Source organism: Protopterus annectens, chromosome 6.part1, assembly GCF_019279795.1.
Source record: "Protopterus annectens isolate FY-2018-M chromosome 6.part1, PAN1.0, whole genome shotgun sequence".
Taxonomy (NCBI): domain Eukaryota; kingdom Metazoa; phylum Chordata; order Ceratodontiformes; family Protopteridae; genus Protopterus; species Protopterus annectens.
The window spans coordinates 448,323,071-448,336,492 of NC_056738.1; positions in this window are offsets into that span (position 1 = coordinate 448,323,071).

The window sequence follows — 13,422 nt, forward strand, 5'->3', positions numbered from 1 at the left end:
TATAGATATGGCTGAACCAATTCATGTGTGGATACATAGTTTACAGCTATTGCCTTTGCTTTCTCTTCATTAATTTGTATCCTGAAAAGACTTGAAACTGTCTCAGAATGTTCCACAACACTGAAATATCCTTTTCTGGTTTTATCAGGAATAAAATAATATCACCTGTAAAGAAACCCAATATTTCATGATCACCATACCAGTTATAGCCTTGAATATCTGAGTCCCCTTTTTTCTTTGCCAATTGCTCTAAATATAATGCAGATAACAAAGGGAAAAGAGGACACCCCTGTCTGGCTCCTGTGCTTGAACAGAAAGTATCAGAGAGTAAACCACCTCACTTTAGTTTTCACCTCCAATCCCTCATATATTCTCCTAATCATCATTATCAGGGAATGCAAATGCTTCTCTTGCCCTACACATAAAATCCCAACTTGCTCTGTCAAATGCTTTCTCTGCATCAGGACCCAACAACAAGAAGTGGTATTTTCTTACATTCTGCTTCCGTCTGGATCATCATTGTTCAATTTTGGCATCGCCTTTACTATTCTTTTAGCCATTATAGATATAAACACCTTATAATAGGTTGGTTGGGAGGGTAGCCTAATGGTTAAAGTGTTTGCCTTACAAACACAAAGTGCAAGGTTTGAGTCTCCCAAGGGATAATTGGCTAGGCTTAAAATGGCTCGCAAGGGCAGTTAGCTTAGTACTAATCTATGAACCTATAATCATGGCTTAGAATCAAAATGGGGCCATATGAAGCTAGATCTGATGGGTCTTTACTATCTTTAAGTATTACAGACACCACTGCTTTCTTCCAGGATATTGGTTTCTTTTTTTTTTTTTTTAAATACTGTTAACCAAAACTTTCCAGATCTTTATCACTTTCATTCCTCCTAGTTTGCAACTTTCCAAAGGAATACCAGCTCTTCCTAGAGACTTTCCTGTAGAGTAGTTATACATCTCCATTTTTGTCTCATCTCCTCCTATCCTGTTAGTAATTGAGCCTTATCTACCTCAAAGCTTTCCACATTTAATTCTTCCATAAACATGTCCATTTGTACTCTTTCTTGACTTTCGCATTACTCTGCTTTATACAGATTTTCATAAAGTTTCAGGAATATTCCTAATACCTCTACAGGATCTCTGGTTATTTTTTTTGTTATAGGCTCCCTAAGCTTAGCAACAACCCTTACTACTTTATGTTGCACTACACATTGTGCTAAAAGGCTTTGGTGCACTGGAGTTATTATCAAAAAAACATTTGCTTAACAGGAATCTTTCTAAACTCATGCATAATATTGTGATCATCCCTTATTTTCTCTTTAGCACTCTGTGGTTGTGCCTCTTCTTGTTCTGTGAGATTCCCCCTGTTCTGCAATACTTTAACCTTTGTCAGTCCCACTAAATTATTCTTGTTACTTCTTAACCATATATTTTATTTCCACCCTATTTTTAAACTTCAATTTAATTTTATCCCATTCCCTATTTATATTATCAGAACAAATTTTGAATAACGCCTGAATAATTTTCACTACCCATTCCTTAAATTCCTCTCTATTTGACAGATAGATGGGAAAGCAACAGTGTCTCATTTTTATTTCACTATCCTGCATTTTTTAGTTATTATTGTCATATGATCTGAAATAGTTATTAGATGTGTATCAAAACTTTCAATTAAATGTACATGTTACTTTGAAATATAATTTCCATCTGTGCTAGCCTAGTTTTTGTACCTTTGGGAATAATATATAAAGTCTCTTCAAACTCCTGCTACTGAATTCACATCTTCCATACCAAATATTTTCATACATTTCTTCAAAGATCTACCCTGTTTTGTTATATTTTCCCTTCTAGGCCCCCCCCCAATACATCCTCACTGTTGCAAATGATATTTCCATCCCGACCTGTAAGCAATATTCTCTGCTGAAAACTGATGATTTCTCCGAGAATTTTTTAAGCTCCATTACAGCAGTTTTAGCTGGAATATAAATACATGCCAGAGAAATCTTCCTCCCTTGCCAGTAGGCCTTTACTACTACAAATCTGCCATTATTATATTTTTCCTCTACTATCACTATTGTAGCTCCTCTCACAATTAATATAACTACTTCCCATTTTCTTTAGTCCCAGATATTCAGCTGAATAACCATCCTGAAATCCTTCCTTTATAAAATTCTCATGCTCAGTTCTTTCCAAATGTGTTTCATAGGGTCTGCTTCAGTAGACCGAATGTTCACTTACCTAATTTTCATATTAGTGAGATGAAAAGGCTGACAAATCTATAACACCGATATCCCAGAACACTGAGTTTCTACTACAGGTAAGTTACTGCTTGGCCACCATGTTGAACTTTGCCCCTTACCTCGTGGTAGTTCGATCTTGGAGTTTTTATATTTAGTTAGGGGGGGTGTGCTCCCACATGGGTGGGATTTATTTGCTTTGGTTTTACTGTTTTTATCAGGCTGGTTGCTTATCTAAAGTAGAAAGTCGGTGTACCAGGACATCAGTGTTATGGGGTTGTTGGCCTTTTCATCTTGGCAATATGAAAGTTGGGTAAGTGCACATCCGGTCTAGTGAAGTAGACCTGTTTCATAATATAGTTCACTACTCTTTCTTTTTCATATATATCTATGAGACCATTCACAATCAAAGATAATATGGAAAATGGTGTCATTATGATAAGAAGTTATTATTCACACCTATAATGTATAACAGCTTTTTCTTAATGTCTAGTTTCAGTTTTTGTATTAAATACATACACTAATAGTTGGCTGTTGGATCTTTTATACAGTTATTTCTTGACATATCCATTTGAACAGATATCATGTCTTACACATTTTTTTGTTTTAATGAAAACCCTCAAACAAACAAAAAGAGCAACCACACCTCCAGACCATCCCCAAAACCTATTAACTTAATACCAACATATAAAGCTATGTACATCTTCAAATAATGACGTTTATCCCTCCTAACAGGAACAAATGTACCAGACTGACAGCCACAGGCCCAAGCCTGAATTAACCTATAATGAAAGTTATCCATGCTAGGACGTATGATATAGCCTGTACATCTACTTCCATTAAGTGCTGTCTGTTTTTGTCTTATCTTAATTTCTCTCCCAAATGAAAAGAAAAAAAAACTTGATTGCTTTCAGAAAACATTATCTCCTAGCGATTGAAAGAAGAATTTTGTTTCTATTGCCTCTTATCAGATTGTATCCCTAGAAACATGAGAACCAGATACACAGTTGCATTTCACTGCACATATTTCACTGTAAATATTTATGTGCTAGAAGGAAACACTATTCAGTATTCATTATGTTCAGTGGTTTTGTAACTTATATGCTTCCCTTTAAAACATTTTATTAAATCAATATAAGAGTCTTAATCCAGCCATTCCCCTATACAAGAAAGAAAAGGCATAGCAATTTTACTTACATTATGCTCTTTTATCCAGGATTTCTTCTCTTTTACTATTTACAAAGTCAAAAAGTATAATATTTCCAGTTTTTTTGTTCCATCATACTTTACAAATGTAAATATAATGCTTTGTAATTCTACATTTAGTCATCACTTTCTGACGTGCTGGTTTTCTTCCTGTTGATCTCCATATCCCAAATTCATTAGCTTGTTCATGCCCAATGTACTACTGGTTTTTCTAATCAACTCTTGTGCTTTTTTTCTGTCTCTCAAGCATTTTCCTTCAGAACATTGGAAAAGCTTTCACTGGCATAGTCTCTCTATGGGTTTTATTATCACTGTAAGAAACAGAATCCCCTTCTGTTTGATAACTCACTTTTTGTTGGACAAACGTTTGTATTTCTTCCTTAGCATGTTATGATTCAAAGAATGATTTTGACCCTTAAGGAAAAAATATTCTGAAAATAGCTGAATACAGTAGCTTCAGTTTCACACCTGCTTCTTAACATTTCTTGATTGCTAGAATAAATTTACTCCTCTTTTGTCTGGTATACAGTGAGTACAGATTTGTCTGAATCAACTCAATTTTTGTTGGACAAACGTTTGTATTTCTTCCTTAGCATGTTATGATTCATAGAATGATTTTGACCGTCCAGGAAAACAATATTCTGAAAACAGTTGAATGCAGTAGCTTGAGTTTCACAACTGCTTCCTGGCATTCCTTGATTGCTAGAATAAATTTACTCCTACTTGTCTGGTGTACAGTGAGTAAACATTTTCTATGAGTACTCTACTGTCTCCCACTTTTAGTACTTTGTCCTTCTGCCACAGTTTTGCTTGAATCAACTCTTTCTGCTGATAGGATTACATCATTGCTATTAAAGGTCCAGGTGCTTTTTCATGGACAGTTTTGGAGAACACACACATTGTGCCCTTTCAATTAACAAGTCCGACTATGGAATACCAGTCCAGTCTCATATTAGTGCTTTTATAAAAATTAATGCAGCCTGTTCCTTCTAGTTCTTCTGGTACAGCAGAAGAGTTCAAGTTTTCCCTACATGCTCTGTCCTCTAATTCTACCATTTTTAAAACATTTATTCTGAGCAGTCTCATACTCAGCCAGCCTTTTCTTCATGTCAGTCTCTGATTTTTGCCAGCTCATCTGAATATCTGTTTAAGCTTCTTCCATTTTTTTCCAGCATTTTGTTCTTTGAGTTTATATACTCCTTCAGTGTTTCATTTATTTTATTCAGCTTTGAGCACATTTGACTTTTTTCCTCTAGATTACAGGAAGTAATGCCTTGTGCCAAATTTGGAACTTGAACTACTTCTTGCTGAACAGCTGCAGGATTCTTTCCAGTCATTGTTTTCCCTCCCCTTTTGTGATTCATTATATTACAGGCTCTCTCTCTCTCTCTCTCTTTTTTTTTTTTTTTTTTTTTTTTTTTTTTTTTTGCTGGCATCCAGGCAGTGCAGTTGCTAGCCAGATACTGAAATTTACCCAAAAAAACAAATGCACTGTCTCTCTTTTCTGATTTTCTGTTTTCATACTGGGAGAGCTGAAATTAAGCTGTTACTCAGTGTGCGGCCATCTTCAGGGTCCTGCAGACTATACATGTTGATGCAAATACAGTAGGACAACTTGAGACTGAAATGTAAGTTCTGTGAAAGTTCAGATGAAAACTACACCAATGTCTGTGCCTGGAACATTATTGAATATATAGGTATATCAAGTCTAGGGCCATGTCAGAAAAATAAAGTCCATCTGTAAAATATCCTCCTAGTAACAAAGCTACAATGTGAGCAGAATGAGTTATGATTAATAACAGAGAGGACATCTGTTGAGTTCTCTTTCAGAGAAGAGATTTGTAGCATTTATAATCCAAATATTCTCCAGTCTAAACCTCTTGTATCACATCCAAGGTCTAAGAGAAAAGCTTTGTGGAAGAGTAAACTTTGCAAAGACAAGATATGCAACACAAATCAGAGAGAGAGAAATGTGTAAGCTTGTCACAGCATCTTGCTTTTTACAAGAAAAAGAGGGCTATAGTATTAAATGTATTCTTTCATTATCCAAATAACTCGCTGCACGAGTGGAAAGATGATACAATTAGCAATCAAATAAGAGTAGCATTGCTGGAATTAAATTCATCCTTAAGTCTTGGTAAGTACCTTCATGATGCAAACCTTGTTTTTTAACAAATCTCACCAAGATTACACCAATATATAGACTGCATTTTATATATCAGATATCATTGACTGAAGACGGTTAAAAAATAAAAAAGACAGTTGGGTATACAAGTCTCAGGATAAAAAGTGTCCAATCCTGGTATGTGCACTGGTGTCAGGCATATAAAAAATGGCATTGTAAAATCCCCAACACATGGAGATATTCCTACAATGGGTTAGTCCAGGCTCAGGAGGAGGATGCCCCCCCCCCCATGTTGTAGAAGGAAATAGTCCATAAAAACACAAAAAAATGATAGGGCAAAAAGTAGTCATAAAGATGACAAAGTGGACTATTGAGGATAAGAAAGACATTATGTATTGCTACTATTATGCAAGAAGCCCAGCATTTCCAGATAGAAGATTTTTGAAAAAGAGTAAGACAGAAATTAAAGGCATGAAAAATACTTGCAAAAGAAAAACTGTCAAAGGCTTCAAATGCAAACTTGTGTTCATTAACACAACAGACACATGAAAAACATTATATATATATATATATATATATATATATATATATATATATATGTATATATATTTATATATATATATATATATATTTATATATATATATATATATATATATATATATATATATATATATATACACACACACACACACACATATACCAAAAAAAACTGTGGACCATTTGGAAAAAGAAATGACTGAGGAAATGAGAAAATATAAAGAGGTGTAAGAAAGAAACACGGACATGGGAAAATTTCACAGTACAAAAAACAACATCACAAAGTGGGAATATAGAATACAAGATTAGTAAAGCAGAAGTTAAAGAAATGAAAGCTGAAGTTATGGAATATCTGTGAAGAGAAGGATTTAGTATAGAAAGTCTAACATGGGTTATGTTACAACATGATGGATCAATGAGTCCCTAAAGTAAGGAGAACCAGGTGGAGCTGAAGGCATCTAAAGAAGAAATATGAACATGGGAAATAAAAAGATTTAATATGGTGTAATACTTATGCAAAGGAGGAAGCAAAACTAATTAAAACAAAAAGCAGCACCAAAGATAATTCAGAAGTTACTGAATTAATTGATACAGTTTTATCCTATAATTATGTCTTGTTTAATAATGTAATTTACCATCAAAAAGTGGGTGTAGCAATGGGTTCACCATGTGGTGCTAGTGTGGCAAACCTAGTAATGGCATACTGGGAAAGGGAATTTGTATTAAAAAACCCAGTATACAAGGAACAAATATTGTTCTATACTCGTTTCCTGGACGACATTTTTATCCTTTTTCAGGGTAATGAAAAGGAAGTAGATAACATGCTTGAAATGTTTAATTCTTCTACTACTTTCCTGAGATTTACATCAAATTATCATACTGATAGAATAACGTACTTGGATGTCGACTTAAGGAAAGACTACCAAGAAAAGATGTACATTTCAAAAATCTTTCGTAAAGAGACTTATTCGAATATGTTCCTCCATTATACTAGTTGCCACCCAACCTTTCAGAAAAAATCAGTAGTGAAAGGTCAAATCGTTAGAGCCACAAGGATGACCACTAGGGATACCGAGTTTGAAGCTGAATGTACACTCTTGCACACTTACTTCTCGCAGAGAGGGTATCCATCTCAGTTCACCTCTGAGATTATAAAAGAGGTGGAATATAAGAGAATGTCAGGGATATACACTCCAATTTTGAATAACAAAGGTATTAATAGAATGGAGAGTATTGAGAAACACCCTTGTAACCCATACAGTTTTGTTTGCACTTTTAATATGGATTCCTATAAAGTTGTTAACATTTTATTGAAAAATTGGGATATGTTAATGAAAGATAGTAAATTCAGGGGTATTTTTCCTCCAATCCCTAAAGTAGTGTTTAGATGAGGGAATAATTTGAAATCCATTCTAGAATCTAATAGGAAAAAGCAAACTAGTAGAGAAGGCATGTATAAGTGTTCTATGTGCCAGTATTGTAGATACATTGACATGGGTAGTAAATTCACAATAGGTGACACCAAATTTGCTACTAATGGGAGATACAATTGTGGTAGTAGGCAAGTAGTCTATTTGGCCAAATGTACACTATGCCCAGCTTTCTTTATAGGTAAGACCGATAGGAAGCTGAGCGAGCGGATCTATGAACACCTATATAGTATTAGAAAGAATAAACTAGATAATTCATTGGCCAAACATATTAGTGAAAATGCGGGTCACCAATTCAAATTCAGGGTTATAGACCAGTTAAGGTGTGATGGAAGAGGTGGACCTGAGTCACTGAAGTTAGAAAGAAATGAACTTCTCTGGCAACTAAGAGTAAATGCATGCCAATATCCAGGGATCAATGAAATGAGCTCTATAATGTGCATTTTAAGACTAAAAAATTTAATTAGATAGACATGAGCATCATTTCATTAACAGGATGTTTTAAAGTGTTAATGCCTTAACGAATTTAATAGTTGCCTTACCTATATATTTTTGTATATTCTTTTACATTTTTATTTATATTTACTTCATCTCCAATACCTTGTATATATATATCTTAGTTGTACAAGAATTTTACTAACTTTAGTTATGTTATATATATGGTTACATTATCAAATCTTATTGTATAACATTTAGCATTTATATGCAGAAGGAAGGTCTTTTTCTATTTTGTTCGATATTTATTTCTACATTTTTACACCACCACGACCGATAGCGGGGTGGTCATTAATTATAAATATTCACTACTAACTATTATCATAATGCATATTTTCAATGCATTGTTGATTGGCAAATATTTATTCTTGCATCTTGCAAGTGTATAACTGTGTTGTAACTACTTGTACAGTTTATTTATTTAATCTTTTCATCTACTTTTATTGTTACAGACACATTTTATATGTCTGAAAATGAACATATATACCCATCATTTGCTAATATTTTTTAGGTATGTTTACTTACCTTTTATATATATATATATTTTTTTTTTTTTTTTTTACATATAGCCTATTGAAGTAAACCATTTACTTAGAGTTTTGTTCAGCATGTTGGAAACACAGTGTTTTCCTTTAAATCCTGATTTGATGATCATGTGATAGGTATAATGGTATATATTAGTCACCTGTTTTTAATATTTCATTAAATGGTCTCTGAAGAAGTTAAGCTATCTGCCTTGACGAAAAGTGGATTTTATTTCTGTACACTTAAGTAGATTAAAGCATTTAAAAGTTGAGCACTTTATGGTCTTAGTGTTTCGTTCTAGTGTGGAGCATCTAGGATTCGTGCTTTTTGGCATTTAAGAAAATAAAGGACAAAAGTGGAAAAGATGATTAGTAATGGAGAAGTTAAAGAAATATAAACTGAAGTTATGGATTACCTGAAAAGTTGATTTAGTATAGAAAATCCAGCTCTGGTAATGTCACAGCATGCTGGAACAATGAGTCTCCAAATTAAGGAGAAAAAGGCAGAATGGGAAGCATCTGATTACTTTCCAGATGAAGATACTCTGGTGCCTTTGGTAGGAAACCAGTACAAAAGTTCAGCTGAAGTTATGCCACAAGGGAAGGAGCATGAAACAGTGGCAAATCTGAAGAGTCAGTGTTGTAGAGTGATACGCCAATGAGTTCCCATATAAACAAGCAATGGATGATGCAAGATACAGCTGAAGAAAATATTCCACAGGAAGATGTTATGGAACTTTCTGTGGAATGCCCGCAGGAAATGGAGAAAAAAGAATGTGCCCTTAGTTTAGCAGAAAATGATGTAAGGGAAGAGTTGCTTGATTTAATAGCGATGGATAGATATTTTAAGATTAATGAAAGAAATAGAGTACAGAAAGTCAATAATACCCAAAATGTTAGAATTCTGATAAAACATGAATACAGTAATTAAGACTAGTAACAGAAATGTGTATGATATAACAGAAATAAACAGGATACATTACTGTGCACATAAATTAATAACAGATAAAGTCTTACCAGGAAAACACAGAGCAATAAGGGAAAGGAATGGAAGAAATCAAATGCCATTATGGAAGTATTGAAACAAAAAAAAAACGTTAAAGCAATTAAGACAAGAAGTGTCACTGGTAGAAGAGTAGAAGAGGCAGAAGAGCAACAAAAATAATTCGATAGATGTGATAAAAGCAAAACAAAGTATCAGAACAGATCAGGATCTATTGTGCACTATTGCAAATAACAAACTAAAGATATCAGCACAGACAGAAAAACTTAAAAGACATACAGATAAATGTAAAGGAAAAGTACAAAATAAAGAATTCATTAATGACTCAAAAACGTTTTATAGAGAATTAGGAGACAAAGCAAAAGGAAAAGAAATAACACCAAAAAAGAAATAGACACATTTTGGAGAAATATCTATAAAAACCCTGTCAAAGATGCTGAAAGGATAGAAGATGTGAAAGAAACAGTAAGAAGTTCAAATGTTCAAACTTATTGAAAGACGAATGCAAGGACGGGGAAGGGGGGGCATGGTAAAATGTGGATTTTGCATGAAATGCAAATATATCCTGGAAGGCAAGGAGGTATATATACCCAATTATGGTGGATATACAATACGAAACAAATTCACTTGCAGTTGTAAGGGAGTTATATATCTAGCTAAGTGCTCCCTGTGTCTATGTTTTAACATAGGAAAAAACATCAATGCACTGAGAACTAGAATCTACCAACATTATGACATTGGTAAGCATGAAACAAAAAATGCCCTAGCTGCACATATTGGCTTGCATCCAGGACACAGTTTCAGGTTCACTGTCATTGAGCAAGTCACTTTGGGAGAGAGTGGAGGACTCCTGAATGAATATCTAGAACTGAAGGAGCTCACATGGCAAATATGAACTAATGCTTCTGAGGCACCAGGACTTAACAGTACAATTTCTATTAGTTCTATTTTAAAACTTAAAGCAGAAGTTTATATGTAATTGTTTTATAAGGATGATGTTATGTAGCATTTTTAAGTAGTTACCTGTATTTATGTATGAGTTCATTTTTTGTATATAGGAAGTGATGTCATTTTATGTGATTAAGACAATGTATAAAAGGTGAGATTTTTGTTACAATGGTATTCTGATGAAGTTTCTGTTGTGAGATGAAAGTGCTCAATCAGTAAATCGGTTGTGGATCTTACTGGCTTCCATCTGGCTTTTTATATGCCAGAGTAGTTAGCTGGAATTTTGTAAATAATTTTGTGTCATTTAACTATCACACTGACTTGTACAGATGCTTGCGTTAAAAATGTATCAACAGTGCTATTATAACTGATTACATGTTTATGCTTAAACATGGAGCTCTGGAAGGGAAGAGTAAAAGTTTTTGAAATTGTTCTATAGCTTTCAGATACTGCAACAGATCTTAACAAAGCTCTGAATGTGTATTGTACCAGAGTCAAGGGATCAAATGTGATGTCATTCCATAACCAGCACTGAGAGGACAGAACTCTCACAGCAGTTTGTTTTGTTTTCTTCAGAACCTGATATAAAAGATCTATGTCAGTTGTCGCAGTCAGTTCAGTCAGCTGAATTCAGTTCAGTTAGTTAGAAGCTCATCACCTTGTCTTGTGGAAGTGAGCATCTCAGCATCTAATCTTGCCTTGCTGTATTAATGTTAGGTAGGGAACAGTTATTTCTTAGACAGTCAGGAAATATAGTGAGACTAGTTAAGTATTGTTTTTCTGCATTTGTTTGTATCTGTCCAACTGTGTTATTTTTATTTCTCCTGTGACTGAATTTCTGGTGTTTATTGTACTTAAATATTTAGTATTCTAATGTTTTCTATTTTATTAGTTATTATTAAATATTTTATACCTTTCATTGTAGCTGGTCTTTTAAAGAATACTTTTAGTATCTTGAGTACTTGTGCTTATTTTAGTGATGCCTTGACCACTCTGAAATTACTTACTGCTTTGGTTACACTTTACCATTTATATCAGTATTAGAGTAGTTGACTGGTGGCAGCGTGGTTAACTTATAATCTGGCCAGAGGGGATGCAGCTAAGAAATCTGTGGCAGCCTTTCCCAGGAGAGTGTGTGTGTGTGTGTGTGTGTGTGTGTGTGTGTGTGTGTGTGTGTGTCTGTCTGTGTGTCTGTGTGTGTGTGTCAGAGAAATCAAGTCCATTCCAGGTCTGGAGCATGTTCCCTGTGTTCTCTTGGGGGAAATTGTGCTTGATGCAGAGAGCTGCATCTGAAAATACTGTATAAATCTTTTCCTGTTTTTAATTACCATCTCTCACTGGTGTTAGTGATGAGGATTGAGTCTCCTTGATTACTGGCCTGGGAGAAAGATGCCAACACATATTGGTGTCAAAGTGGTGGGATATAACTGAACTTCAGTAACGTCTGGCCTGTTTTCACTGAAGGTGTGTGTACTCTCAACAGTTACAAGGTAAACAGTCAATTTAATTCTAGCAAACAGTTTTATTTATTTTTGTTAGTTCAGTTTAGTTAGGGAAAGCAAGCAAAGATGTCAGCAGGGGATTATGGTAAGCTGATAAAGAACCAGTCGGCCAAGGTGTGCAAAGACAAAGGACTGGTGCAGGCTAACCGGCCTAAAGTGGAAATGATTTCAGCTTTAATGTCAGCTGCAGTGAGGATGACTGGCCAGAAGGACAACTAGTCTGGTGATGGAAAATGCAGTCTTTAGAAACAGGTCATAAAAATCTCTCCGGAGTTAAAGAGACTTGAACTGGAGGCCAAACGTTTGGAGATCAAAGATAATGAGAAACTGCAGCATTTGGAGGCTGAAGAAAAGAAGCAGTAGCCTCAGCTTGAACTGGAGGCCAAACATTTGGAGACTAAAGAGAGACTGTGGTATATGAAGATCGATGAGAGACTGTGGCATTTGGAGGCAGAAAAAAATGAGAAGCAGTATCACCATGAAAGAGAAACTCTGACCCTTCATCAGGGTTATGGAGGTAATTGGGAAGGGAATAACCAGAGCCCAGAAGTAATAAAGATCAGTAAATTTCTTCCATAATTTGCAGAGGGGGATGACTTTGATTGTTTTATTCATACATTTAAAAGAGTGTGTAAACAGTGTAATGCTGACCAAGAGCTCTGGGTACGGTTCCTGACCCCCTTATTCTATGGTAAAGCTGTAACTGCTGCTTCTAAATTGTATGATACTGATTGTTTAAACTATGATAGAGTAAACAATGTTTACTAAACTGTTATAAGTTAACACCTGAAGCTTACAGAAAAAAAGTTTGGTGAGCATAATCGCAAGGCAGATGAAAGTGTATGTAATTATATTGTTAAGTTAAGCACTCATTTTCATAGTTTGGTGAGTGAGTGTCACTTTTGAAAGATTGGCAGACCTTTTGATGAGGGAATAAGCCCTTATTGAGAATCTGGTTGGCAGACCAAGAGTGTAACTCTGCAGACGAGCTGGGGAGAAAAGGGGATATCTACTTAGCAAGCAGGGCATCACTACACAAAAAGGGGATATCCAGTGTTGCACATGGATATAAGGGAGCCCATGGTGGGCAGCCTAAATCAGCCCAATAGAGTCTAGCAGAAACAGGGGAAGCTGCTAGTTTAGGTATACAGCCTGGATCAGGGGTTACAGGTTTTGAATGTAACTAGAGTGGCCACATAGCATACAGATGTCCACTGAAGCAATTTGGAGAACAAAGGGTGAGGGAGCCAGCAAGTGGGAATAACAGACTGCCAGTAGTAAGTTGTCTAAAGACAACAGGGGTACCCAACTATCATGGAGTTTGTATTCTATCCTACTGGATGGAAGACAGGCAACTGCTAAGAGAGACACAGCCTTGGACATATCCATTGTGAAGCCTGCAGTGGTC